Source organism: Myotis nattereri, assembly GCF_964212035.1.
Source record: "Myotis nattereri genome assembly, chromosome: 4".
Lineage (NCBI taxonomy): Eukaryota > Metazoa > Chordata > Mammalia > Chiroptera > Vespertilionidae > Myotis > Myotis nattereri.
Genome location: NC_138079.1, coordinates 104,506,855 through 104,533,010, shown reverse-complemented (window position 1 = coordinate 104,533,010; position 26,156 = coordinate 104,506,855). Strand labels below are relative to the sequence as shown.

Here is a 26,156-nt window from a genome sequence, read left to right as displayed (position 1 = left end):
GGACCAGTGCAGGTCCTCGCAGGCGCCCCAGGCCACCCCATTGCACACCTGACACTGAATCTTCACGCCCAGCCCCCGGCCAGACGAAGGACAGAGCGGTGACTGGGTGGGGGCAAGGAGTGGGTGCCGAGAGCCAGCCAGGACCTGGGAGGGCGGCAAGCTCCTGGGGCACGCTCCACTGTCCCGTCAGACTTCACTTACAGACCCAGAGATGAAACGACCAGAACTGCAAGATGCCAACCCCAGAGCGCCAAACCCCAGGTCCTCGGCCCTGTGCGACTGCACCGCCACCCCGTGCAACACGCAGGATCTGACTCAGGCCCCAGCCCCTGCATCTGTGCATACTTGGCACTGTTATGGCCCTCATTTTACATGTTGATTCATTCATTCATTCATTCATTCATTCATTCATTCACCAGATATTTATCTCGTGTCTCCTGTGTGCTGGGCACTGTTTCCAATAAACAAGACAGAAGAATCCTACCCTCATCCATTCCAGTGAGGGAAGAAAACAACAAACAGGGAATGTTTGATGAGAGAGACACGTCAAGGGATGTGTGAGGGAGGCGATGAGGCCAGGAGGGGACAGAGCGCACAGGGAGGTCCTCGCAGAGGCTACCTTTGAGCAGAAGCTTGAAGGAGGTGAGAGCAGGAGCCCTGTGCTGTGGGGTGGGGCCAGGTGCAGTAACCCAGCCCGAGGGAACAGCAGTGCAAAGGCCCCGAGGCCTGATTGCCCTTGGGATTCGCTTCACCATCCCCAGGTGGCTGAGTCCTGTGGGGCCACTGAGTGCAGCTGCAGCCTGGCAACTGCAAGGGCCAGGACGACCCAGGCTGGGGCCATGGGTGGACCCTGGAAGGCACTAGCTGCAGAGGGGAGGGCAGACCAGTCCAGCGAGGAGAGTGGATGCTGGGGTGTCTCCCCACGCACACACTGTCCCGTTTGGGGCTCATGGGGAGAGTCTTGGCCTTTGCAGGTGGGAGCCTGGGAGGAGCTGGAGGCCAGGGGGATAGTCTATTCAGGGCCACCGGAGCCTGGGCTTTGACCTGAGTGAGGTGGGAGGCGTGTCTTAGGTCTCAGTAGGCTTCCTCTGGCTGCTGTGGGAAGCAGACCGTGGGGGGTCAGAGTGGAGTGAGGAGGGCTCTGCACCCAGCCAGGTGGGAGAAGACAGCTCCTCGCAGGGGGAGCAGGGGAGGCGAGGAGTGGCAGGATCTGCTGACGGACTGGACAGTGGGGTGGTGTGTGTGTGAGCGCACGCGCGTGCAGTTTGCCCTGGGCAGCTGGACCACGAAGTTTTATGAGCAGCTGAGGTCCCTGAGCAGCCCTCTGGCCTCCAGAATCCCTTGTCCCTGAGGGTCTGCTCTCGTTTCTGGGGTACCCCACCCCTCCCTCTCTGCACTTCTGCCTGCCGGCGGCCAGTGCTGCAAGGCTGCTGTGTGGGCATGTTGGCACGAACCCTCTTGGGCACAGTCCTACAGTTCTCCCTACACTGGTTGTGACTGAGATCCTCGCAGGGGCCAGGGGGCACGGAGAATGGGGCACACGGCTTGGGCAGGGACCGTGGTAAACTGGAGAGCCACACCCATCTGAATGGCGGCTCCCCCCCCCCCCGCCACCCCCCCTCCACCCCCCCGTGGCCACCGCTGTCATGTGGGAATGTGGACTCGGATGCTCAGAGCTTCCAATTTTTCAAGAGAAGTTAGAAATCCGGATCTTAGGATGCAACATCCTGAGTTTTTAAATACTGGCAAATCACTTTTTAAAAGTCAGAGCTGGCTAGTTAGACCCTCGTGAGAGCGAGGACAGAACAGAGGCTGCTGGGGTGGGAGAGGCCCGCAGCCTCGAGGGGGCGGGGGTGGGGTGGGGGCATCTGCACACCTGAGGATGAGGACACCACTGGCCTGGCGGGAGGGGGGAGGGGCTGTTAGGAGAATGGCCGGGAAGAAGCACCCCTCATAAGCCACCTGGGCCCCAGGCAGTGACATTGCTCCACAGGTCGTATGGTTACCAGGCGAGGGCAGGTGCTGGTCCGGGAGCCGGAAGGGCGAGACCAAGGCCAGAATGAGCCACCGGTGAGGTTTACAAGACAAGAGCAACAGCAAGACTGAGCAGGAAACCGAGGCACGGAGGCCGCCCCCACCTCAGCCTCTGCTGTTCCCTAACCAAGAAGGTTGGCCTCCATTTCTGGCTCTGGCTCTGGCCTGGGCAGGGCAGGGCAGGGCTGGGCTGAGGGGCTGCAGGGGAAGCAGAGAGAGATGGAGGCGGTAGCAAAGCCTCCTCCACCACCAGGACGCCCAGCCAGCCCCAGCGTGGCCTGGGCCTCATCCATCCTCCCGCCAGCCTCAGGAAGGACGGGGCGACCCTGGGCCCCTTGGACCGCTGGTGACACTGGGTCACGGAATGGTCGGGTGACCTGGCCAAGGTCACAGGGCCTTGGAAATAGTGGGACCTGGAGTCCAACCCAGGGGGCGTGGCTGCAAAATCTGAACTTGGAACATAGAAGCTGTCAGAAAAAGAGCCTTGAACCATACCACCGCTGCCTGCTGGGGCCAGTCCCGCATGTGTGCGCGCAGCGCTCCCTCTAGTGGTCTCTCTGCCTCAGTGCAGGACAGACTATGGCCAGCTAGGCCCTGGGTTCTTTTTCTTTCTTTCTTTCTTTCTTTCTTTCTTTCTTTCTTTCTTTCTTTCTTTCTTTCTTTCTTTCTTTCTTTCTTTCTTTCTTTCTTTCTTTCTTCCTTTCCTTTCCTTTCCTTTCCTTTCCTTTCCTTTCCTTTCCTTTCCTTTCCTTTCCTTTCCTTTCCTTTCCTTTCCTTTCCTTCTTCTCTCTCTCTCCACCTCTCTCTCTCTCCTTCCTTCCTTCCTTCCTTCCTTCCTTCCTTCCTTCCTTCCTTCCTTCCTTCCTTCCTTCCTTCCTTCCTTCCTTTCTTCCCCTGGGTTCTGTCTTCTCTCTCTGTCTTTCTGTCTCTCTCACCCTGTTCACTCCCTGATTCAACAGGGGAAGACCACAACATCCCCATCAGCTCATCTCCAACCCGGACATGCGCCCCTTTACCAGCTGCTCCCCAAGGCCATGTTCTCTGGTCAGCCACCCCCTCCCATGCCAGCCCCTGTGCCTTCTCGTTGCTCCCCCGACCATCTCTTTCTCTCTGTCAGACCATGGTTCTGTCTTCAACCATGTTTCTCAAACTCTGCTCCGTGTTATAAATGTAGCTTTAAAAACCCTGATGCCCAGGCCACACCCAGAGCAAATAAACTTGTCTCATCTCATTGTCCTCAGCTATTTGGGGCACAGACCTCAGCGGAGAGGATGGCGCTGGTCTCGGGCAGCCTACAGCAGGCCTTGCGGCTCCCTGACCGCGGCTCCCAGCTCATACCCAGACAGAATTACCTCACCCCACTCTCTGAGGTCTCTATTTTTGTCCTCCTCTACATCCCTGTTCATCCTCTCTCTTTTTTTTTCCTTTTTAAAATATGTTATTGATTTCAGAGCAGAAGGGAGAGGGAGAGAGAAAGAGAGAGAGAAACGTCAATGATGAGAGAGAATCATTGATTGGCTGCCTCCTGCACGCCCCCTACTGGGGATCCAGCCCACAACCCGGGCATGTGCCCTTGACTAGAATGGAACTTGGGACCCTTCAGTCCCCAGGCCAACACTCTATCCACTGAGCCAAACCACTAGAGTCCTGTTCATCCTCTTCATCACTCACTCTGGTACCCACATGCAACAGCTCTTTGACGTCATGGAGACCCCCATTCCACTGCCCCCATCGCTTACTTACTGCTCACCAGTCGCCTTCTGCCACTACTGTCCACCTCCAGCCGCTGGGGTTCTGCCCACCATCACCCCAGCCGCCCCCTGGAAACCCCTCCTGCCTGGCAAACCACCAGCCATCCCACTCGCTGCTTACACTGAGCGAGCCAGCACCGCTCAGAGCGCCCACCCCAGGCTGGACTGTCCCCTCCGATGCACGGTCTGAAGGGGCGCTCACTGCCGCCCGCAGCCCTCGATGCCAGCACCGCTCAGAGCGCCCACCCCAGGCTGGACTGTCCCCTCCGATGCACGGTCTGAAGGGGCGCTCACTGCCGCCCGCAGCCCTCGATGCCAGCACCGCTCAGGCGTCCACCCCAGGCTGGACTGTCCCCTCCGATGCATGGTCTGAAGGGGCGCTCACTGCCGCCCGCAGCCCTCGATGCCAGCACCGCTCAGAGCGCCCACCCCAGGCTGGACTGTCCCCTCCGATGCATGGTCTGAAGGGGCGCTCACTGCCGCCCGCAGCCCTCGATGCCAGCACCGCTCAGGCGTCCACCCCAGGCTGGACTGTCCCCTCCGATGCATGGTCTGAAGGGGCGCTCACTGCCGCCCGCAGCCCTCGATGCCAGCACCACTCAGGCGTCCACCCCAGGCTGGACTGTCCCCTCCGATGCACGGTCTGAAGGGGCGCTCACTGCCGCCCGCAGCCCTCGATGCCAGCACCGCTCAGAGCGCCCACCCCAGGCTGGACTGTCCCCTCCGATGCACGGTCTGAAGGGGCGCTCACTGCCGCCCGCAGCCCTCGATGCCAGCAGGTGCTTTTCCCAGTCTCTGGCCGCGCTTCTCACTTTAATTTGCCTGTGAATCTCCTAGGGATCTCGGGGAGGCCCGAGCTTCTGCTCACCTGACCAGCCCGCAGCTGGTGCCTGTGCTGCCGGCTGGCGCACCCCACTCTGCGTGGCAAGGTGTGGGATCTCCCTTTCCCACCCTCTCCTCTCCCCTCACACCTGGCTCCCCCTTCGCTGGGGAAGCCTGGATCAGATGCAGTCCCAGGGCCTCCGGCATCAAAGCACAGACCCACCGAGCTCCTCACACGCCGGGCTCCTCCGGAGGCCGGCCCCTCCCCTGCGTTTGAAGGGATCTTGTTTCTTCAGGACTCCCCTCACTCCACGCACCCGTCCTCCTTCTGTCCCAGGACCACCCCCACAGCACCTCCACCTCCGCCTTCGATGCCCCCGCCCCCCGCAGGGCAAAGCTTCTGAGGGAGTTGCCTCCTGCTTCTGCTCTGCCACCTCCCGTCTCTTGCTCTGATGGTCATCTCCTTCTGTAAATGCGGTTTTAATATTTATCTGAGTTAAACATGCCCATAGCTTAGGATCAAGAAACACGGGCAGCCCTCACTCCCATTTCCCACTTCTTCGAGACAGTCAGTTTAACTCTTAGTAACGGTCGCCTCTGTGTGTCCTGCACGGCATGCTTACATCGCTTCTTTCCAGTTGAGGCCTCACCTACCCATGTCCCACTTTGGAGGATGCGGGTGACTCCCTCCCCCTCCCCCCTTCTTTATTGTGTGTTTTTTTTAAAGATATTTTTATTGATTTCAGAGAAGAAGGGAGAGGGAAAGAGAGATAGAAACATCAATGACGAGAGAGAATCATTGATTGGCTGCCTCCTGCACACCTCTTACCGGGGGATGGAGCCCACAACCGGGGCACGTGCCCTTGACCAGAATCAAACCCAGGACCCTTTAGTCCGCAGGCTGACGCTCTATCCACTGAGCCAAACAAGCTATAGCCACGCCCCCCACGCCCCCCCACGCCCCCCCCCACTTCTTATTTTCCACCCTCCCATTACAGTTGCATCATATTATTGGTAAGGTTGGGAGTGCTTACACCTTGTGGGAACATTATTTACAGCCTTTTGTGAAATACTATGATTTCTTTTTTTGTCTCCCTTTCCATAATAGACTCTATTTTTAGAGCATTTTTAGGTTTACAGAGCAATTGAGCAGAAAGTGCATCTACAGCCTCATCTTCCAGTTTCCCTATGATGAACGGTGTGATCGCTACACTTGTTACAACTGACAAACCAATACCAATGGCCTGTAATTAACTGAAGCCCATAGTTACACAGCGCTCACTCTGAGTGTGAATTTCATGGGTTTTGACAGATGCAAAGTGTCATGGACCTGCCATTACAGGATCATACAGAACAGTTTCACAGCTCTACAAATCCCCTTTCCCTCCCTCTCTCCCGCCCTTCCTGTAAGCCCTTGGCCACCACTGATCTTACTGTCTCTATAGTTTTGGCTTTTTCAGAATGGATGTTGTTGAAATCATACAGCCTTTTCAGATTGGCTTCTTTCACTCAGCGATACCCATTTAAGGTTCTGTCGTGTCTTTTTGTGGCTTAACAGCTCATTTCTTTTTTTGTTTTTGTTCATTTGTTATAAATACATGTGTTTGGTGAGTGAGGGTGACAGAGGGTGGAGGCGCGCCGTAGAAGCCGGTACAGGCTCGGGGGGTGAACAACACAGGGATTCAGACAGTCTGGCCAGCAGGGCAGCCGGGCAGCACTCTGGGGCTGTAACACTTGGCTGTTGGGGTGCCGGCAGGGGTCCTGTCCGGAGGAGCAACCTGGCCCGAGGTCCTGGGCGGTGTGGTCAGCGGCATCTGGGCTCAGCTCACATCGTTCAGGGCCTCGCGGGCAAACTCAGGCAGGACGAAGGCCGCCGGGTGCACGTCAGAGTTGCAGTACCTGAGCTGCCTCTGTTCCACCTGCTTCTGCCTCAGCTCCTGCACCGGCACCTGGACTTGGTGCGGGGGCTTTCTCTGCTCAGCGTGAAGCCGACCTGGCCCCGGGGAAGAGCCGCCTGCAGAAGTGCCATGTCCCTGATGAGGCCCAGGTGCAGCCACCGGCACCCACCCGGGCCCCAGCGGGTCCCGTCCTCCTGTGTGCCGTCTTCACAAGCTGGTAATCGGCTCCTTGAAGAGGCTCTCGGCAGGGCCCCTGGGGTCCTAGGACTCGGTGATGATAACATTGGAGGCGTCTGGTTCTGTTTCATGAACTCAAAACCTTCGACCCCGTGGAGGGTCAGCTTTGTGCTGGAGTAGCCAATGGCCATGCCGGCCAGGATCTTCTTAGGGACTTGAGTGACAACCCCGTCCGTCTCGCCCTGGATGCCGGACTCCACAGGGGAATGCTTCGCCCCCTCCCGCAGGACACCCCCGCCCCACACGCATGACCATCACCTTGAGTGCGCTGGGGTGGCTGCAGAGCGGCTGGTTGGCTATCATCTCCGGGTGGGGAACTCGCCCCTTTCCGTCCAACACCTGCACGCTGCCTTAGCTCTTACTGCAAAGGCAAGGATATCCTGGAACCGCGAGCGCAGGGACAGGGCCCGGCCCGGCCACAGGCTGCACATCTCGGGGAACCAGCCCTCGCAGGTGGCAGCGGGGCCGGAGGAGACGGGGCCTTGGGGACCAGGCTCCTTGAGGGGTGCACTGGTCGGGGGCGGGGGCGCGGGACGCGGACTGCAGGCCGCCTGGAGCCACAGCACAACGGGACCAGCTGCACCTGCCGCCCAGGCCGCAACCTCGTTCATTTCTTTTTATTGCAATTATATGGGTGTACCATAGTTTTTTGTTTTTTTTTTAATCCATTCACTTATTAAAGGACATATTGGTTGCCCCCAAGTTTTTGGTAATTATGAATAAAACTGCTATAAATATTCATGTGCAGGTTTGTGTGTGGACATGTTTTCAACTCATTTGGGTAAATACCAAGGAATGCTACTTCTGGATCCTCCGGGAAGACAAGCTCAGCTTTGTGAGAAGCTGACTGGACCATGTGTGCCCCACCAGCAGTGACGGAGAGTTCCGGCTGCCCACATCCTCGCCAGCATCCTCACCAGCCATTCTAATAGGTGTGTAGTGGTAGCTCATTGTTGTGTTAATTTGCTTTTTCTCTAATGACATATGATGTTGAGCATTTTAAAATGCTTGTTCGACATATCATCTTTGGTGAGGTGTTCAGATCTTTTGTCCATTTTTTAACTGGGTTGTTCATTTGCTTATTGTTGAGTTTTAAGAGGTTTTTTTTTGTATACTTGGGATAACAGTCCTTTATCAGGTAAACAGTTTCTATCAGATCAGATGTTGTTTGTAAATATTTTTCTCCCATTCTATTTTGGCTTGTCTCCTCATTCATATTCTCTCTCTCTCTCTCTCTCTCTCTCTCTCTCTCTCTCTCTCTTTCTCTCTCTCTCTCTCTCTCTTTCTCTCTCTCTCTCTCTCTTTTTTTTTTAAATCCTCACTCGAGAATATTTTTTTTCATTGATTTTTAGAGAGAGTAGAAGGGAGAAGGAGAGACAGAGAGAAACACCAATGTGAGAGAGACACATCAATTGGTTGCCTCCCACCAGGAGCCTGCAACCGAGGTACGAGCCCTTGACCAGAATCAAAGCCGGGAACCTTCAGTCCACAGGAAGAGGCTCTATCCACTGGCTAGGGTGTCTTCTCATTCTCTTAAGCATGTCTTTTGCAGAGCAGGAGTTTTAAATTTAAATTTGTTTCCTTTTTCTGAACAAATGTTTTGTTTTCTTGGGTTTAATAACTTTGTAAAGGGGAGGGTTTGTTTTTCTATGTGTTTATGGCTAATTCAACCCACATTCTCTCCAAGTTGTATATAAATCTCTCAAAAGTTCATATACATTAGGTATTCTATCAATTTCATCTCCTTGAGGAAGTCTTTTCTAGAACCTTCTGACTTATTCCAGTGTGAACTGCCGGCCCTCCAGGTCTGTTGCCCAGAAATGCTGCTCTGGGATCCCTTCACCATCACCGTCACTTCTCTCTTGTGTTGGCTTCCCCCGTTTCTTTGTTTTTCCTTTATTTTTAGTGGAGCCATTCTCCAGTAGCTTTCTTAAGAAAGAGATACAATTTTTGAGCCCACATAAATCTGAGAAGTCCTTTTTCCTACCCTTGATTGATCCATGGGTTGGCCAAGTATGTAATCCTAGGCTGAAATTAATTTTCTTTTATACTTTTTAATACAGCTCCCGGATGTTCTGGTTTCTAAGACTGTGGCTGAAAAGTCTGATGAAATTTTGATTCTTGACCCTTTGTAGAATCTCGTGGCTGTTCTTGTTCTGACGTTCACTGGCGCCTGGCCTTGTGTGGGTCTGCTGACACGCAGTGGGCCCTTCCAGTCTGAACATTCAGGTTCGCTCTGATAAACGTCTGAAATGCTTCCCTGTCTATTTCCTCTCCATTGTTTTCTCCGTTCTCCTTCTGGAACTCCTTTGTTGCGGTGTGAGGTTCCTGTGCTGGTCTCCTAACTTTCTTACTCTTTCTTTCCCACCCCCACAGCGTGGCAGCCATGACGCCCCACGGGTTCTCCTTTCAAGACAGAACTTTGTCACTCAGCTGTGAGGACTGTGGTTGACCAACACCTTTTGAGACCCGCTACAGCCTTGCAACCAAGACCAAGGTCTTCTCGGGCAGTGCCAGCCAATGACGGAGCACAGTGGGGACACAGGGCCTGGCCATTTCTGCCCAATGTGGGGCTCCTCTAAGGGACAGTCTTTGCTCTGGGGACCCCACTGGGTTGGCCAAGACTTTGTTGATCTTCATCAAAGTCAGGCTCTCCCTCCTTTGTTTGTTCCACAGGTGTCAGAGGGTCTGAAGACTCTGCCTGCCAATCCTGTTTCCTCCTCCTTTATTTTCACAGGCATCGTCCTCCCCGCCCAGGACTCCTAGTGTCATCTCAGCATCTGTTTATTAGAGGATCCAAATGGACATGTCTTTCAGTTTTTGTTCTACTTTATGGAAAACTTCCTCAACTTTATCTTCTAATTCAGGGTCAGCATTTTTTTTTTTCCTTAAAGGGCCGAATGGTAAATATTTAAGTCCTTGCAGGCCATGTGGTCTCTGTCACAACTACTCAACTCTACCAATGTGAAAGCAGCCATTGAAGGACATAAACAAATGGGTGTAGAGAGCCAAGATGGCGGCGTAGGTAAATGCTGGTACCTGCTGCCTCCCACAACCACATCAAAATTGCAAGTAAAATACAGAACAGCCATTATTCAGAACTGCCTAATATCTGGCTGAATGGAAGTCCTACAAGTAGAGAAGTAAAGAAAGTACATTGAGACTGGTAGGAAAGGTGGAGCGTGGAACGGGCTGGGACTATAACAACAGATGGCATTTTTTTCAATTGGGAAGGCTATCCCCACTGCAGAAGCCTCTCATGAGAACCAAGGGGTCCCAGCCCCACACCATACTCCCAGCCAAGAGTTCCAGATCTGGGAAGAGAAGTCCCATAACCTCAGGCTGTAAAAACCAGCAGGGACTGTGGCTGAGTGACACAGAGGCTGCTGGAGACCCAGGCAGTTCCTCTGAAAAGGGCTTGTGCCCAGATTTACTTGGATTCAATCCCTCTGGCTTCAATGCTGGGGCAATGGCTTGGGGTGGGGAGGAGTTCCAAGGACATATGGGGAGGAACTAGATTATCTGGCATCAGAGCAAGAACTCAGGGGCAGCTTTCTCCCAGACAGGGGTGTTCATAGGGGTCATGGTTACTATCCTGACACCTTCCCCATCGCAGAGCTGACTGACAGCCATATCTGAGTCTTCGTCAGCATGGCTCACTCTGTTCATTCCACCTTGGTGATTCCCTGAGACTCCACCCCAACCAATTTGCAGCCCCACCAAAGTTGTTTGCAGTGGCTTTTCCATATGAATGGCCTGTCCTGACTCAGGCTTCAGACATGTCTAAAACCTCTCAAACAAGCAGCAGTTGGTATCAGTGTGTCCCATATCTACCAATAAAAATAAGAGGCCCAAGACCCAGCACTAGCACCAACCTGCCTTGCTTCACAGCTTGGCCTGGCCTGGCCACTTCCAAGCCTAATACAAGAGCAGCCATCTACAGATTGCTCTGTAGCTGCTGCCGGGTGATCCCAGGCAATGGCTAACTTTGCACCACCCAGGAGGCTCCAGAGCCAATGTACTGGTGGGTAGCTTCAGACCATACCAGATTACAACTCTACACATCCACAAGCAACACACTAAAGGACAGACTAAGTGAGCACCAAAACCCCACCGAAGCAAGTCCTGCTCCATGGGGGTGTCTCCTGCACAGCAGCTCCCCCACTGTAGTCGCAGCTGGTCCTCACAGCCAATTGGCCTCGAAGTCAATTCTTCTCAGTTACACCAACAGCAATCAAGGCTCAAATACAACAAAACTGTGCACACAGCCCACACGGGGATGCACCTAGAAAGATATCTCCACTACAGAGGCCTCCTCAGGTGCCCACCTCAGGTGACTGGGGCGGGGGGCGCTGAGCCACTGGGCCCTATAGGGCACCTACTACCCAAGGCCACTCTACCAATTCCAGGAGACATACAGCTCTACCTAATATATAGAAAGAAACACAGGGAAGCAGCCAAAATGTGGAGACAAAGAAGCATGTCACAAATGAAAGGAATGGAAGAAAGCAAACTACTGGATACAGAGCTCAAAACAATGGTTATAAGGCTGCTTAAGGATCTTAATAAGAGCTTCAAGGGACTTAGTGAAACTTTCAAGAATCTTAGTAAGAATTTAAGACATGAACAAGATCCAGTCAGAAATGAAGGATACACTAATTGAAATGAAGAATAATTTACAGGGAATAAACAGTAGAGTAGAGAATGCTGAGAATCAAATCAACAACTTGGAACATGAGGAACCAAAAAATACCCAATAAAAAAACAAAAAACAAAAAACACCTAATCAGAAGAGCAAAAGAATAAAAAAATATGAAGATAGTGTAAGGAGCCTCTGGGACAACATCAAGCGTACCAACATTTGCATTATGGGGGTGCCAGAAGGAGAAGAGAGAGAGAGCGAGCGAGCAAGCTATTCAAAACTATCTGAAGAAATAATGTCAGAAAACTTCCCCTACCTGGTGAAAGAAAGAGACTTACAAGTCCAGGAAGCACAGAGAGTCCCAAACAAAAGGAACCCAAAGAGACCCACACCAAGACACATCATAATTAAAATTCCAATGGTTAAAGTTAAAGTTAAAAGCAGCCAGAGAAAAGCAGTTAATTACCTATAAGGGAGCACCCATATGACTGTCAGCTGATTTCTCAACAGAAGCTTTGCAGGTCAGAGAGAGTGGCAAGAAATATTTAAAGTGATGAATAGCAAGAACCTACAACCAAGATTACTCTACCCAACAAAGCTATCATTTAGAATTGAAGGTCAGATAAAGAGCTTCACAGACAAGAAAAAGCTAAAGGAGTTAATCACCACCAAACCAGTATTACATGAAATGTTGAAGGGTGTTCTTTAAGAAGAGGGAGAAGAAGAAGAAGAAGAAGAAGAAGAAGAAGAAGAAGAACAACAACAACAACAACAACAACAACAACAACAAAATGGCAATAAATATATATCTATTAACAATTGAATCTAAAAATCAAAATAAATGAGCAAGGAATCTAATAACAAAATAAACTGATGAATAAAATAGAACCAGAGGCATGGAAACATGGAACAGACTGACGAATCTCACAGAGGGAGCGGGGCAGGAAGAGATTAACTAAAGATCTTATATGCATATATGCATTACCTATGGACACAGACAATAGGGTGGTGAAAGCCTGGGGCAGGGCAGGAACCCAGTGGAGAGGGCAACAGAGAGAAAAAAGGGAGACATTGTAATATTCTCAACAATAAAGATTTTTTTTAAAAAACCCAAATGGGTGTAGCTGTGTTCCAATAAAACTTTATGTAAAAAGCAGGTGAAGCTGGATTTGGCCTGCAGGCTGTAGTTTGCTGACCTATTTTATTTTTTTTAAGAATAGTTTATTGATTTTTAGAGAGAGAGAGGAAGGGAATGGGAGAGAGAGAGAGAGAAACATCAATGTTCCCACAACTGGGGCATGTGCCCTGACAGGAAATCCAGTAACCTCCTGGTGCAGGGGACAATGCCTAACAAACTGAGCCACACCAGTCAGGGCTGCTGACCCCTTTTAAGTAAGTTTGCATTTCTGCTGGGATATTATCTAAGTCTAAGAACATTTTTGTTTTGTTTTGTTTATTCTCAGAGTGTTTCCCCCCCCAAATAGCATCTAATTTTTATTGCAAATGTGCCATATATCTTCCTAAGTCTGAATATAGTGATAATAGTTGTAAGTCCCCCCCCCCTGCCCCTGCATATTGTTTCCTCAAAATTCTGTTTGTTTTTGTTATATTGGAGGTTTTTCTCATATATTGATGACCCCTGGTCATCTGTTCATGTCTAAGAGATTGGAAGCATGGCGGTTGCCTCTGGTGGGGGAGGTGTTGACTGGGGCACGACGAAACTTTCTGGGGAGATGGAAATGTGCTGTATCTTGAGTGAGGTATGGGTTGCACAGGTGTACACAATTGCCAAGACTCATTATACTGAACACTTAAGACCTTTGCCTTTTCCTATAATTGATTAAGGAATATAAAAAACGGTTTATGCGGTTTGGCTCAGTGGATAGAGCGTCGGCCTGCGGACTGAGAGGTCCCGGGTTCGATTCCGGTCATAGGGCATGTACCTGGGTTGCGGGCACATCCCCGGTGGGGGATGTGCAAGAGGCAGCTGATCGATGTTTCTCTCTCATCGATGTTTCTAACTCTCTATCTCTCTCCCTTCCTCTCTGTGAAAAATCAATAAAATATATTTTTTTAAAAAATAATAAAAAAAAATAAATACAAAAAAAAAAAACGGTTTATGAAAGAAGGCTGCTGAGTAGTCCTATGCGGAGGGTGGGAGGGCTGATTGATTCAGGGGCTCAATACAGAGAGTTGGGGTTGGGCTGCTTCGCTGGGAAATCTCTGATGCCAGCCTATTTAGGTATTCTCTTCCTGGCCAGTTGGACTCTGAAACAGAACTAATACAAACAGGAGAAAACCCAACAATTTGGAGAAAACAGTAGGCAGGGAGAAGAAAACGAAAGCAAACAGGAAATGAAACAAACAGTAACAAAATGCTTGTTGTTCAAGAGATTGAAGGGACTAAATCCTGGAGTGCCCTTTCTGGAGAGTTTAGCCCTGACTTCACTGTCCAGGAGCCAGAGGGGAGGAGGCCCAGGTGATGGGACGGGCAGCGGGGGCTTCCCGCATCCAGGGTGGAGCAGTCAAATTAGCCGCTGGTGGGTCACAGGGCTGCCCCTCCCAGTTGCCCTGCTGTGTCCCGGGCTCAGAGACCCTGTTTTATCCTCTCAGGACAATGAACCTTCTGTCTTTGTTGGGGCGGGACAGCTGCCCAGCGGTGCGGAGTGGAGCAGGAAATCTGAGGATTAGAGCCCTTGGTGGGCCAATCCTCTTGTTTTTGGCCCCAGCTTTGCTCCCACTTCCAAGGGTGCTTAGTTCATTAACACGGGCGCCTTTGGGGGTTTTGTGGGGTAAGCCCTGGTGCCCCTTCGCCTTTCTCACTCCTGGCTTAGAGTGCACTTCAGGGGCAGTGTCCTCGGACTGCTAAGGCACAGGCCACGTTCATCCGCCTTCCAGATTTAGATGTTTGTTGCCGGTCCCTTTTCACGTCATTCTTTCTGATTCATACTGTGGTGGCAGAATCACGGCCCCCGAATGTCCGTGCTCTCATCCCCAGAACCTGTGTGTTGTGTTACATGGCAGGAAGGGGCTGAATGAAGTTGGTTCTACTTCTGGAGTTTTCTTTATCAAATTAGTTTCAAACCAGCCAGCCTGCATTGGATTTTCTTTCTGATTTTTTTTCCATTAAAAAATTTAAAAAATTATTTGCGAGAGAGAGATGGATGATGAGCCCAGTCTCATCACAGGACCCCGACGGGGGAGTGGCTTTCCCAGCTGTGGTCAGAGGGAAAGATGTGAGGGGAGGAGGCGGGCCTGAGAGACGCCCTCTGCCGGAGGGAGGGCGTCATGAGCCAGGAGTGCGGGTACCCTCTGGAAAAGACAGACAGGGAGTCTCCCCTGGAGCCTCCAGAAATTCCTCCAGCAAGAGCTTCCTACAGTCGCCCTGCCAACGTCCTGATTTTAGCCCAAAGAGACCTGTGCCGAACTTCTGACACGAGGTCTTTAAGATGATACATTTGTTTGATTTTAAGTAACTAAATTTGTGATAATTTGCTATGGCAGCAACAAAAGACTAATATACAGCTGCTCCCCCCCCCCCTTTTCCATGGGGGATACATTCCAAGGCTCCCAGAGGCTGAAACCACAGATCATACTGAACCCTATGTCTGCTATGTTTTTACCTATACGCACAGGGTGGGGCAAAAGTGGGCTTACAGTTGTTCGCATGGAAAATAGCACAATAATTAACAAATCACAATACAAGAATAAACTCTGGCCCTGGCCAGTGTGGCTCAGGTGGTTGGGCGGCGTCCTATGCACGGGAAGGTTGCTGGTTCCATGCCCGGTTGGGGTGTGCAGGAGGCAAGCAGCCAAAGGATGTTTCGCTCTCACGTCAATGTTTTGTTTTGTTTTGTTTTTTCCTCTCTCTCCCTTCCCGGCTCTCCAGAAATCAACAAAAAATATTTATTAAAAAAAGAATAAACTTCGTGATGTGTGCACTCACAACTGTAAACCAACTTTTGCCCCACTCTGTACATACCTATAAGGTTTAATTTATGTTAGGCATATTAAGAGATTAACAACAATCTATCTATATATATAAAAGCCTAAGCCACCCAAAGACTGAATGACTGGTCGACCAATCAACCAGTTGCTATGACATGCACTGACCACCAGGGGGCAGATGCTGAACGCAGGAGCTGCTCCCTGGTGGTCAGTGTGCTCCCACAGCCAACCTCCCGCAGTCTCTGCCCCTGGCCAGCCAACCTCCCGAGGTCCCTACCCCTGGCCAGCTGTCCCCTTCCCCTGCCTCCCATCAGCCCCGATCACTTGCCAGGCTGAGGGACGCCACCCATGCATGAATTTGTGCACCGGGCCTCTAGTAACTAATAATAACATAGAACACTTGTAACAATAAAAGTTATGTGAATGTCGTCTCTCTTTCTCTCCAGTAATTTTTATATTTTTCCGTCCACACCGATTCCTGACTGGGTGACCGTCCCGTACTTGCAGGAAATGGCCGCGTGTCCCTTGTGTCAGGGGAGTCCTTGCTGGAGCCTTCATAGGTGCATTGCTTTCTGCGGCAACAGGTCGCCATCAGTCAGAGCACATTTTCCGCTCGTGTCTTCCACCCACAGATGTCATGCCTTTTCCTCCCTAACTAGGCGTTTACCTCGCACTGTAGCTGTCACGTTTGTGGTTTGAGGTGCGACAGCAAAACCAGCGTGGATTTCTTTTTCTTTCAGTTTCACAAATAGAAAATTTGTTGTTACTGTGGATTTTAGCGACCTCAGCATACGATTTTTTTTCTTTCCTTATTAAGTCGAGAACTTTCACCTTTTCACTTAGAGGAAGCACTTTACAGTTTCTCTGCGGCAGATCTGAATGGCCAGCGTCGCTACTCTTGTGCTTTGGGCCACGATGAAGTAAAATAAGGGCGACTTGAACACAAGCACGGCGATGGGCGATGGAGCCTGATGGTGCTAGGTTTCGTCATGCTCCTCAGAATGGAGCGTAATTTAAAACTTACAAACTGTTTTTTCCTGGAATTTTTCTTTTATTTATTTATTTTAATCATTTATTTATTTATTATTATTATTATTTTTAAAATATATTTTAAAATATATTTTTAAAATATATTTTATTGATTTTTTACAGAGAAGAAGGGAGAGGGATAGAGCGTTAGAAACATCGATGAGAGAGAAATATCAATCAGCTGCCTCCTGCACGCCCCCTACTGGGGATGTACCTGCAACCAAGGTACATGCCCTTGACCAGAATCAAACCTGGGACCCTTCAGTCAGTAGGCCAACGCTCTATCCACTGAGCCAAACCGGTTAGGGCTATTTATTATTTTTTTAATTGATCTGAGAGAGAGAGAAACATTGATTGTAAAGAAACATTGATTGGTTGCCTCTCACATGGGCCCCTAACCAGGATCAAACCCGCTACCTGGGTATGTGCCCCTGACCGGGAATCGAACCTGCCACCTTTGGTGTACGGGATGACACTCAACCAGCTGAGCCACACTGGGCAGGGCTGGAATTTTTCTTTTAATACTTTCCGGCCGCAGTTGACCTCAGATAACTCATTGATCAGAAAGTGAAACCGTGGCTGGGGGGCTACTGCACGGACCTGAAATCACCCTCTCACTTCCTTTTAATGGGGACTCAGGACACAGAGAACTGAAATGTGTATTTCAACCCACCATCTTTAACCAGAAGCCTCCGCTCAGCCCTGCTCTTGTCTGCACCCCCAGGAAACGTTCTAATCCAAGGCAATTCTGACTTAATCGGTCCCTAAATCCACCCTGATTTCCTGACCGCTCAGCACCTTTGAAGTCCATTGCCCACCCCCTCTCTCCTCCTAGGACACCCTTCTCCTGGTTTCCATGACCGCCCACACCCCTGGCTCTCCTCCTACTTTGCCAGCTGCTCCTTCTCCTCCACCCTCGTTGGCTTCTCCTTCAGGTGACCTCTAAATCGCGGAGCTCCTCGGGCTGGGTCCTGGGCCTCTCCTCTCCCCTCTCTCTCTAGTGTAACATCATGGCTTCCAATGCCACCTTTGTGTTGTCTCTGGTCGTCTATCGCCAGCCAAGAGACGCCCCCTTTAAGGTCCAGACTCTTACTGTCAAGCGCCCCCTTGCCATCTTCTCTTGGACATCACATGCTTCTCCAGTTGGAAGCTTCCGTAGCAGGATTCTTGAGCTTCTCACCATGCCTCTTCCCTCTCTTGGGCCTCTCATCACCCAGCCCAGGAACCCCAGATTTGTTCTCCATCCCCTTCTTCCTTAAACCATCAGCAAGTTCTGTCTCCTAAATGTATCTAGAAGGCATCTACTGCCTCCAAGGCCCGCCTTGGTCCAGGCCACCGCCACGCCCCCTCCACCATCACCATGACCTCCACACTGATTTCTGGTACTCACTCTGGCCCAGCTGCCATGGATTCTCCCCAGAGCCGCTGGAGTGATGGTTTAAAATGTCAATCAGGTTATATATCGCTTCCTGAACTTAATTAAAAGCCCCGAAAGGCTTCCCAATCCCATCCAGAGAAAAATCCATTTTCAAATGGTCCACAAAGCCTATGGGATCTACCCCTTCCTGTCTCCCCCCATCCACTGTGTCATTCACCCCATCATTCACTCTACCCTGGCCACACTGCCTGGATATCCCCTCACACTCACCAAACTAGCCTGCCTCGAGGCCTCTGCACTCTCTGTTCCTGCTGGATGCTCTGACCTCCATCCTGCCTAGCTCCTTCTCATTCTTTTTCTTTTTTATAATATATTTTTATTGATTTCAGAGAGGGAGAGGGGGAGTTAGAAACATCAATGATGAGAGAGAATCACTGATTGGCTGCCTCCTGCAGGCTCCCTACTGGGGATCCAGCCCGCAACCTGGGCATGTGCCCTTGACTGGAATTGAAACCCGGGACCCTTCAGTCCGCAGGCCGACGCTCTATCCACTGAGCCAAACCGGCCAGGGCCCTTCTCATGCTTTAGGTAGGAATAGCAATGTCCCCACCCTCCTTCTGGTGATGTCTCTAACAGTGTGTTTGAATATTGGTGATCAGATCCATTTATTTGCTTGCTTGTGTTTTCTTTGACTCCCCCTTTAATATAAGCCCCGTGAGAGCAGGGATGGCATTTTCACTGCCCAGTTTCGAGTAGCTCACAGCGAGTGCTCAGTGAGATTTGTGGAATGAGGGCATGAATGAACACACCGGACACCTATTATATACCAGGTGCTTTCACGCGTACCAACTGTTTTCTGTGGTGTTTTACCCAAGAGCCCTGTGAAATGGTCACAACCGGACTACATTCCCCAGTTTTGCTTGCAATGAGCTGTTCTGGCTAATGAGTGTGGGCAGAAGTGAAGTGGGCCACTTCCAACGTTGGCTCATAGAAGTTTCACACGTGATCCCTGTTCTCTTTCTTATTCACCTTCCAGTGGCTGCAGAGGGTGGTGGTGACAGTCACAAGGTGGGCGGAGCCGGAGTCCCCAAAAGACTGAGGGGGTAGAGACTCCCCCAACCCCCCTAGACTTTGCACAAGCAGGATATAGGCTCTACCGAGCCAAGGCATTGTGAGTTCCAGGCGCATTTGTTACAGCCTTAATGAATACCTCAAAGCACCTGTGTAGGTGGCTGGGGAGCAGCGCTGTGGGTGATGCTTTTGCTGACAAGTTTTCATCAAAGGCAGCTGTGTTCTGGGGGCAGCTCCTCACAGCACCCAGGAGCCCAGGGCGCCGGGTTCACCCTCCATCGCAGCACATGCATGGCATGCATGGTGTGCCTTGTCCTCACCAGTCCCCTCCAGGGAAGTGCCTGGGCCACCGCTGTGGCCTCAGCAGCCAGTCCCAGGAGGCCTCAGGGAAAGTTAGTTGAATCCACAAATGACTGAACTGGTCACCTACACCCCTCATCGCCTCTGTCCCTAAAAGTGCCTGAGAAAGCTCAACTATCTAACTTTGCAGAGGCCCCAAGAGAAGACATGATTTCCCCAGGGTCACAGGGCAGAGGATGCAGTGGAATCAGCATGCCCACGGCGACTAACATGGCAGCCCCACTGGGAGGGAATCCTGGCGCGGAGAGGAGGGGGTGGGGGCAGGCTTAAGCCCCCAAGGTGACCCACCAACCCCTCTGCCCACTGGCCCTCCTCCGGGAGGGCAGAGCACGCTGGGCCCCTCCCCCCACCCCAGCAGCACGCCAGGCTCCTGCAGCGTCCGTGTTCACATCACTCAGTATTTTTAGCTTCACCACCTGGCACCTGTGGTCACTGCCTCTGCCCAGCCTGGCGGTGTCCTCTCCCCAGGACTTAAAGGGCTAGCATCTACCAGCTGGATAGTAGCCTGCAAACATAGGCCACCATGCTGCCAGTGCAGGAGGCAGCGGGGTCTTCCCCTATAAGGGGATCCCCAAAGTTGGAGGTGGGAGACGGGGGGTGAGGGGGATGAGGGAGGAGGGCAGGAACTCATGGCTGCCTCTCATTCTCGGGGTTCCCACATGCTGGTTTGCTCAAGCTGCTCACCTGGGGGCTGATTAAAATTACACATCCATCTCCTCCAAGACCCGAGGCTGCAAAGTCGCCAGGACAGCGTGTATTTTTTAACAACCAACTCAGATGATTCTGATGTCCTGTCTCCCCATGTCATATTCATTCATGCATTCATTCAACAAGCATTTTGAACTCCTACAATAAATATAGCGATGCTTTAGGGGTTCGTTGCTTTGGAGTTCGAGAAGCACTTCCGCACCTATGATCTGGCTTTCTGAGTCTCCTAACTTGGTCTGGACTATAAGACAGAGCAGCAGGGCTCCTGGGGCGGCCAGTCTTCCCTGACCCTGCGCACAGTGCACCCACGCCTATCCAGGCGCCCAGCGCTCGGCCACACTGACCTGTTTGCTTGTCTGTCTCGCCCAGCAGGCTGTGACCCCGTGAGGGCTGGGCTCCAGCCCCATGGCACGCCCTGCCCTCTATGGGTGCTCAGTCACTGATGACCGTGGCAGGAGCATCCCCTCATTTCGTGGATGAGAAGACCCACAGCGGGAAACTTACAGACCAGGGGTCTAACAGAGATCCAGGGAGGAAGCGGCCCAGGCAGCAGGCGCCCACCCCCAGCCCCAGCTCTCCTGCGAAGGGCCGGAGGGGCACCTGGGCCGGCACTGAGCCTGCCCTTCTCCCCACCCAGGGCAGTGCTGACAGGCGGTGACGGAGGTGTGGGCGGGCTGGGTCACAGCAGAGGTGACCCTTGTCTTCCCTTTAGATTTGCTGTCCATCCTGGGAGCCTGAGGTCACAGGTTGGGTAATGCATTCCCTGCAGATGGGGGTGGGGGAGAGCTGGCAATAAGGACAATGGTCCCCAGTGCATGAACTCCGACCTCGGCACAGTGCACAAACCCTGTTCCTCATGGTGACATAGAAACCACACGTGCTCCCACAAACATGTACGTACACTCACAATCACACACTCCCCCCATATACCCAGTCACACACCCTTCACTCCCCTTGATCCCCCCTCACACACACACACGAATATACACACACAGATATTTCCACTCATTAATTAATTTAACGAAGATTCAACCCTACTAGTGGTCGGTTCAGTGCAGGGAGTAAAGGTGACTCTCAGCTCCGGGTGGAGCTGGGTGTCCCTGAAGGACTTCCCGGAGGAGGAAGCATTGCAGCTGGGCCGGGATGGGCTGGGGAAGAGAAGTCTGGGCAGGGTTTCACTGAGGGTGAGTGTAGGGAGCAGAGAGAGATGGGGTGGGTGGGGTCAGTTAGAACACACAGCCTCCGAATGCCCGACTGAGTGTCCATTTCATCCTGTGGGAGCTGGGAGCCAGGGAGGGCTCTGAGAGGGAGGGCCATGACCACCTGGGAGAGAACAGAGGGTCCGGGTTGGTCCAGGACAGGGGAGACAGAGGGGGGACAGGTGGGGGATCTGAGAGTCTGGTGCAGGGAGGTGGCGACGGACGGCAAGCAGTGGACCGAGAGACTCGGGCGCAGGCCTGCCAGGCCCCAGGGGCCCCAAGTCGCTAGTTCTGCCCACCCACTGCCCACCAGGGGCACTGACCTCTGCAGTGGGACCTCTTCCAGCAGCTCCTCCTCCTCCTCCCTGTGGAAGCAGATGAAGCAGAAGGCGGGCACATCCTCCGGCCCACAGCCCAGGGGCCAGGGGGGAGGCAGCTCCAGGACAGGGCAGGGGCGGCCGGTGGCCGGCTCAGCAGCATCCTCCGCGGTCTGGGCAGGGGTCCCTGAGCCAGAGTGCTCCAGGGTCAGCAGCCTGCTGGCCTCGGGGCCTCGCGCCCGCCCCCCTGCCACCTGTGCCTTTGCGCTCAGGTTGCCCGTCGCCTTGGTGGGTGGAAGAGCCCGGGGCTCTGTCCGACCGGGACTCCTGCCCTGACCCACGGGTCTTCCAGGTGCAGTGCTGGGCCTTGGGCGGCAGCGCCTGGATGCCCGCGCTCAGAGGGGCTCACTGTGGGACGAAGGTCCAGCTGGGCCCCCGTGCCCTCAGCTGCCCACTCTGCTGCCGCCTGTCAGAGGCGAGGCTGGGAGGAGAGGCTCAGGTGTCCCGACCGTCTGTTCATCTGTCTGTCCAGGCGTCTGCTCCTCCCTGTGCAGCCAGCGTGGCAGGAGAGGTGGTTTCCCTAAGAAAGTTTGTTCTCCTGAAGTGGGTGGCACCGGTGGCCTCCAGGAGGGAGGGTCAGGACCCGCAGCTGAAGGTGGGAGAGGGCCGGGTGAGGCTGGCACAGTGCCCACACTGTCCCCTAGAGGAGTTCTGGGCCCTGGGGTCCTCGCTGGGCTCTGTCTCTGCCTAGACTGGAGCTCTCTCCCTCAGTCCCTGCTCCCTGCTCCCTCGGACTGGGAGCCGCTCTGGCAGGCCGCTAGCCTGTGGGTATTAATAGCTCCACATTCTTGCTGAGAAGCCGGGAGGTTAACTCCTTCCCTGCCAGAGCTGTTGGGGTGGCGAGCTGGGAGAGCAGGTGGCCACGCCGCCACCGAGCAGAGGGAAGGGCGTGGCCTCCGTTCTGCCCCCGACTGAACCTGGCCTGCCCCTCGAAGGACCCTCGGAAGCCACCGCCAGCATCTGTACCTCGGTCAGAGAGCCCTGGCCACTTGCACCCTCCACCCATACTTTGGGGAGCCGGGTGAGGCTGGTGGCTCAGGGCAGCACCTCTGGGACTCTGGGGTGGGCAGGGCTCTGAGCTCCTGAGAGCGTCCCGGACGCCTCCACTCACACATCTCCCCTCAGCTCCCTGGGTTCCCCCTCCCCGCCCTTGCTCCCTTAACAGTCAGCATCACTGCCTCCGGGTCCAGTTACGTGGCCAGCTTCCCGTGGGGCCTGCCCTGATGTTCCGCACACAGCTCCCGCGGGACCCGGAGATGCACTGCACACAGCCATCTGTGCCGCTGAGGCGTGTGAGAGGGTGGGTGTGGGGGAATCCCAGGAGAAGCTGTTTGCTTGAAATGTTTCTTGAGCATCTGCTATGTGCCAGGCACCCGGCAAGGAAGAGGGCAGACCCCACTCCTGCCTTCGTGGGCTGGGGCTCCTGGTGGGAGGCCCCTGGGGCCGCAGGCATCGACATGGTGCCCTGTGTGAATTAGGAGCCAGTGCTCCCTCTGGGCGGGTGCAGCCTCCCACCCCGCACCCCCAGCCCCAACCAGCTTGTCGTGTGGATAGCAGGCCGGCTTTCAGTCCCACTCACCTCCTCTGCAATTTACAATTCACACAGCCAGGGGTGTGGGAGGTATGCACGCCAGATCGCCAGATCGGGCCCTCCCAGGGCTCTGAGGAGGAAGGACGGGTGGGAGGAGGATGGAAGAGGGAACGTGGGTCAGCGGAGGGGTGAGGAGGTGGGTGGGGTCAGCTGAGTTGTTGAGGCTGAGCACAGGGACCCAGGCAGATGGTGCGTGGGGGCTGGTCTCCACGCCCTGCACCTTCAGAACTGTGACAGCGTGGGGAGGAGGGTGCCTTTTTCTAATTGGCCCACCCAGAGGGGTTCCTTATTTGAATTAGTCTCTCCAAAGGGGGTGACTTTTTCTGACTTGCACTAAGGAGTCCCCTAGGCTGGGCTGGGTGATGACACAGGGCACTGGGGTCCAGGCTGGGCTCTGCTACAGACCTGCGTGCTTTGGGCCGGTCGCTGTCCCTCCCTGGAACCACAGGCCTAGAGACTTAGAGGCCAGTGAATCCAACCCCTATGAGCCCAGGAAGGGCAGACCCTCTGAGGCCACGCGGGGACACACAGCAGAGCAGAGCGGCACTCCCAGCGCCTGTCGGTGCCGGTGCCGGCTCCGTGCTCCAGGGCAGCCAGGATCATGTGCCTCAGACCTGGGGTTTCTCTGGGAAGAGGACAGGGGGCGAGAAGAGGAGTGGGCGTTAGGGGACCAGGAGGAGGGAGGGCAGGCCAGGCTGTGGCTCCCTGAGCTGGGAGAAGAGGGGTCAGGCTGCCCCAGGCCTCCAGTCACCCCTTGCCTTTCCCGGGGGCAGGGGCGGGGTTGTCATTTGCGAATGTTAATTATTCACGAAGCTGCTGTTGTGCCTGGTTTAATGCACGCTGATGGCCTTCTCTAGCTAATGGGGAAAATCAATGAGTTTTAATTCTCAGTGGCTGCGAAGCTCTGTCTGTCTCCCGTTTGAGTGGCTGGGCCTGGTTTGGGCTGGGAGTGGGGCTGGAGGCTCAGACCCAGTTCCCAGGAGCCTGACACTCAACCTTTCCCTCTCCCACCCCTGACCCCCTGACTCCAGCCCGAGGAGGGATGGTAAGAGTCAGCAGGCCGCTCCAAACTCTGCCTCAAGCATCTTGGAGGGTCTAAGTCCTTAAATCTCAGCCATTCACCTCCTGGTCCCTCCCCCCAAAGAGACCATGGCCCCTGCTGGCCCCTGCTGGCCCCTGCGTCAGACCTACGGCCAGAGGTGAGCCAGCAGAAGCAGCCCCACCAGGCTGGGAGGCTGAGTCAGGCCTGCAGCTCTTGGCTCTGCTGGTTTGGGGCCTGGAGGAGGCTGCCCTGCTCATTACGTGCCCGCTCAGGCCCGGTGCAGACCTGGCTTGGGCATGGGGAGGAGCTGCCCAGGCCTCACTTTCCTGAAGAGCCTTTCATACTAACTGACATTGTTATACATTCGGTTACAGAGCCAGACAATTTCTCTGACAGGACTGAGACCTGGGAACATTCCTGGGGCATTAAGAGTGCGTCCCAGCCCAGACTCCCCTCTCCCGAGTTAACATCCTTATGAGCCTGTAATTACCTTGTGAACAGAACAACTGTATCACACTGTGCGTGCGTGCGTGCGTGCGTGCGTGCGTGCGTGTGAAAAGCATTAATCAGTCAGGCATAAGCATGTAAGACACACCGCGGTCCTCGTCATGCTGTTCTCGGGATTCTTAATGCGTCCAGAACACAGTGAGCCTCCAAGAACGGAAGAGGCCTGAGATGTCGTGACCTTGAGAGTCCCTGCTTGCTTCCCAAAGAACCCAGGCCTCCCCCATGGACCCAGGGCCCACGCCCGGCTGTCTGCTGGGTTCCCAGCTAGTGCTGTGGCCTCCAGAACCCAGGAACCAGGGCACGGAGAATGGTGACTGCCAGGCCTCACATCCTGTCTACCCAGGCCCAGCCCTGGCCTCTAGACCTCCCCCCCCCACACCCCGCCCCAGGCCCCCACGGACACGGGCCATCCCAGGCCAGACGAGGAGCTCCCAAGGCATGTCTTCCCAGGGGGGCAGGCTGGCTCGAGTCTGCTCCTTTCTTTTCTTTTCTTTTCTTTTCTTTTTTTTAAATCCTCACCAGAGAATGTTTTTCCATTGATTTGCTTAGAGAGAGTGGAAGGGGTGGAGAGGAGGGGAAGACAGAGAGAAATATCAAAGTAAGAGGGACACATCGATTGGTTGCCTACTGCACGTGCCCCGACAGGGGCCGAGGACGAACCTGCAACGGAGGTGCATGCCCTGGGCCGGGAATCAAACCCTCAACCCTGTGGGCAGACACTCTAACCACTGAGCAAACTGGCCAGGGCTTGGATCCCTTTCTGACATTTAATTTCCATGCTCCCCCACACTCCCTTCTTTTCTTTCTTGGGTTGAGGTGGGCAGAGGGCTTCGGTAATCCTTTTCCATTCACAGCACATTGCTATTCGTGGTCCATGCGGGGCCCCGCCCTTGTTTTCATTAATTTCTCTATTCCCTTTTACCCCCATGAATGGTGGGGGTGCGTGGGAGATGGCCCTTCTCGCTCTGGTAAGTGGGGTGCAGCCAAGCTGCTGTAACAAAGAGGCCCCACATTGCAGTGGCTCAAACAAGTCTTCCGACAGATTACTTAGGACCATATGCCAAAAGTTTTATTTCAGGTTTGCCATGAGGAAGGAGGCTGGGACCATGCTGGTTGAAAGAGACCTTTCCCGCCCTGACTGGTTTGGCTCAGTGGATAGAGCGTCAGCCTGTGGACTGAAAGGTCCCAGGTTCGATTCGGGTCAAGGGCATGTACCTTGGTTGCAGGCACATTCCCAGTAGGAGGTGTGCAGGAGGCAGCTGATCTATGTTTCTCTCTCATCAGTATTTCTCTCTATACCTCTACCTTCCTCTCTGTAAAAAAAGAAAGAAAGAAAGTGCTGGGGTCCAACCCCAGCAGGTCCAGGGGTCCCCAAAGGTGTGGACGGAGTCGGCGAAGAAGGAATGACACAGAGACAGCGTTCAGTTGATCAGCAGCCTCAGCAGCCTAGCCAGGATCTCTAGCCAAGTTCTGGTCAGGATCTCCAGCGAAGTTCTGGTCTGGATCTCCAGCGAAGTTCTGGTTAGGATCTCCAGCGAAGTTCTGGTTAGGATCTCCAGCCA

General features: G+C 53.6%; 1 pseudogene across 1 annotated transcript; it reads right to left on the bottom strand.

Annotated features, from left to right (window-relative positions):
• Positions 1–6,427: 6,427 nt before the first annotated feature.
• LOC308518585 (spermidine synthase-like) lies at positions 6,428–22,913 on the bottom strand (annotated as a pseudogene). The gene is made up of 5 exons: positions 22,860–22,913; positions 21,804–21,860; positions 21,401–21,678; positions 7,105–7,252; positions 6,428–6,975 (listed from the first exon to the last, which is right to left on the bottom strand). The product of its transcript is annotated as a spermidine synthase-like (transcript).
• Between the last annotated feature and the right edge of the window lie 3,243 nt (positions 22,914–26,156).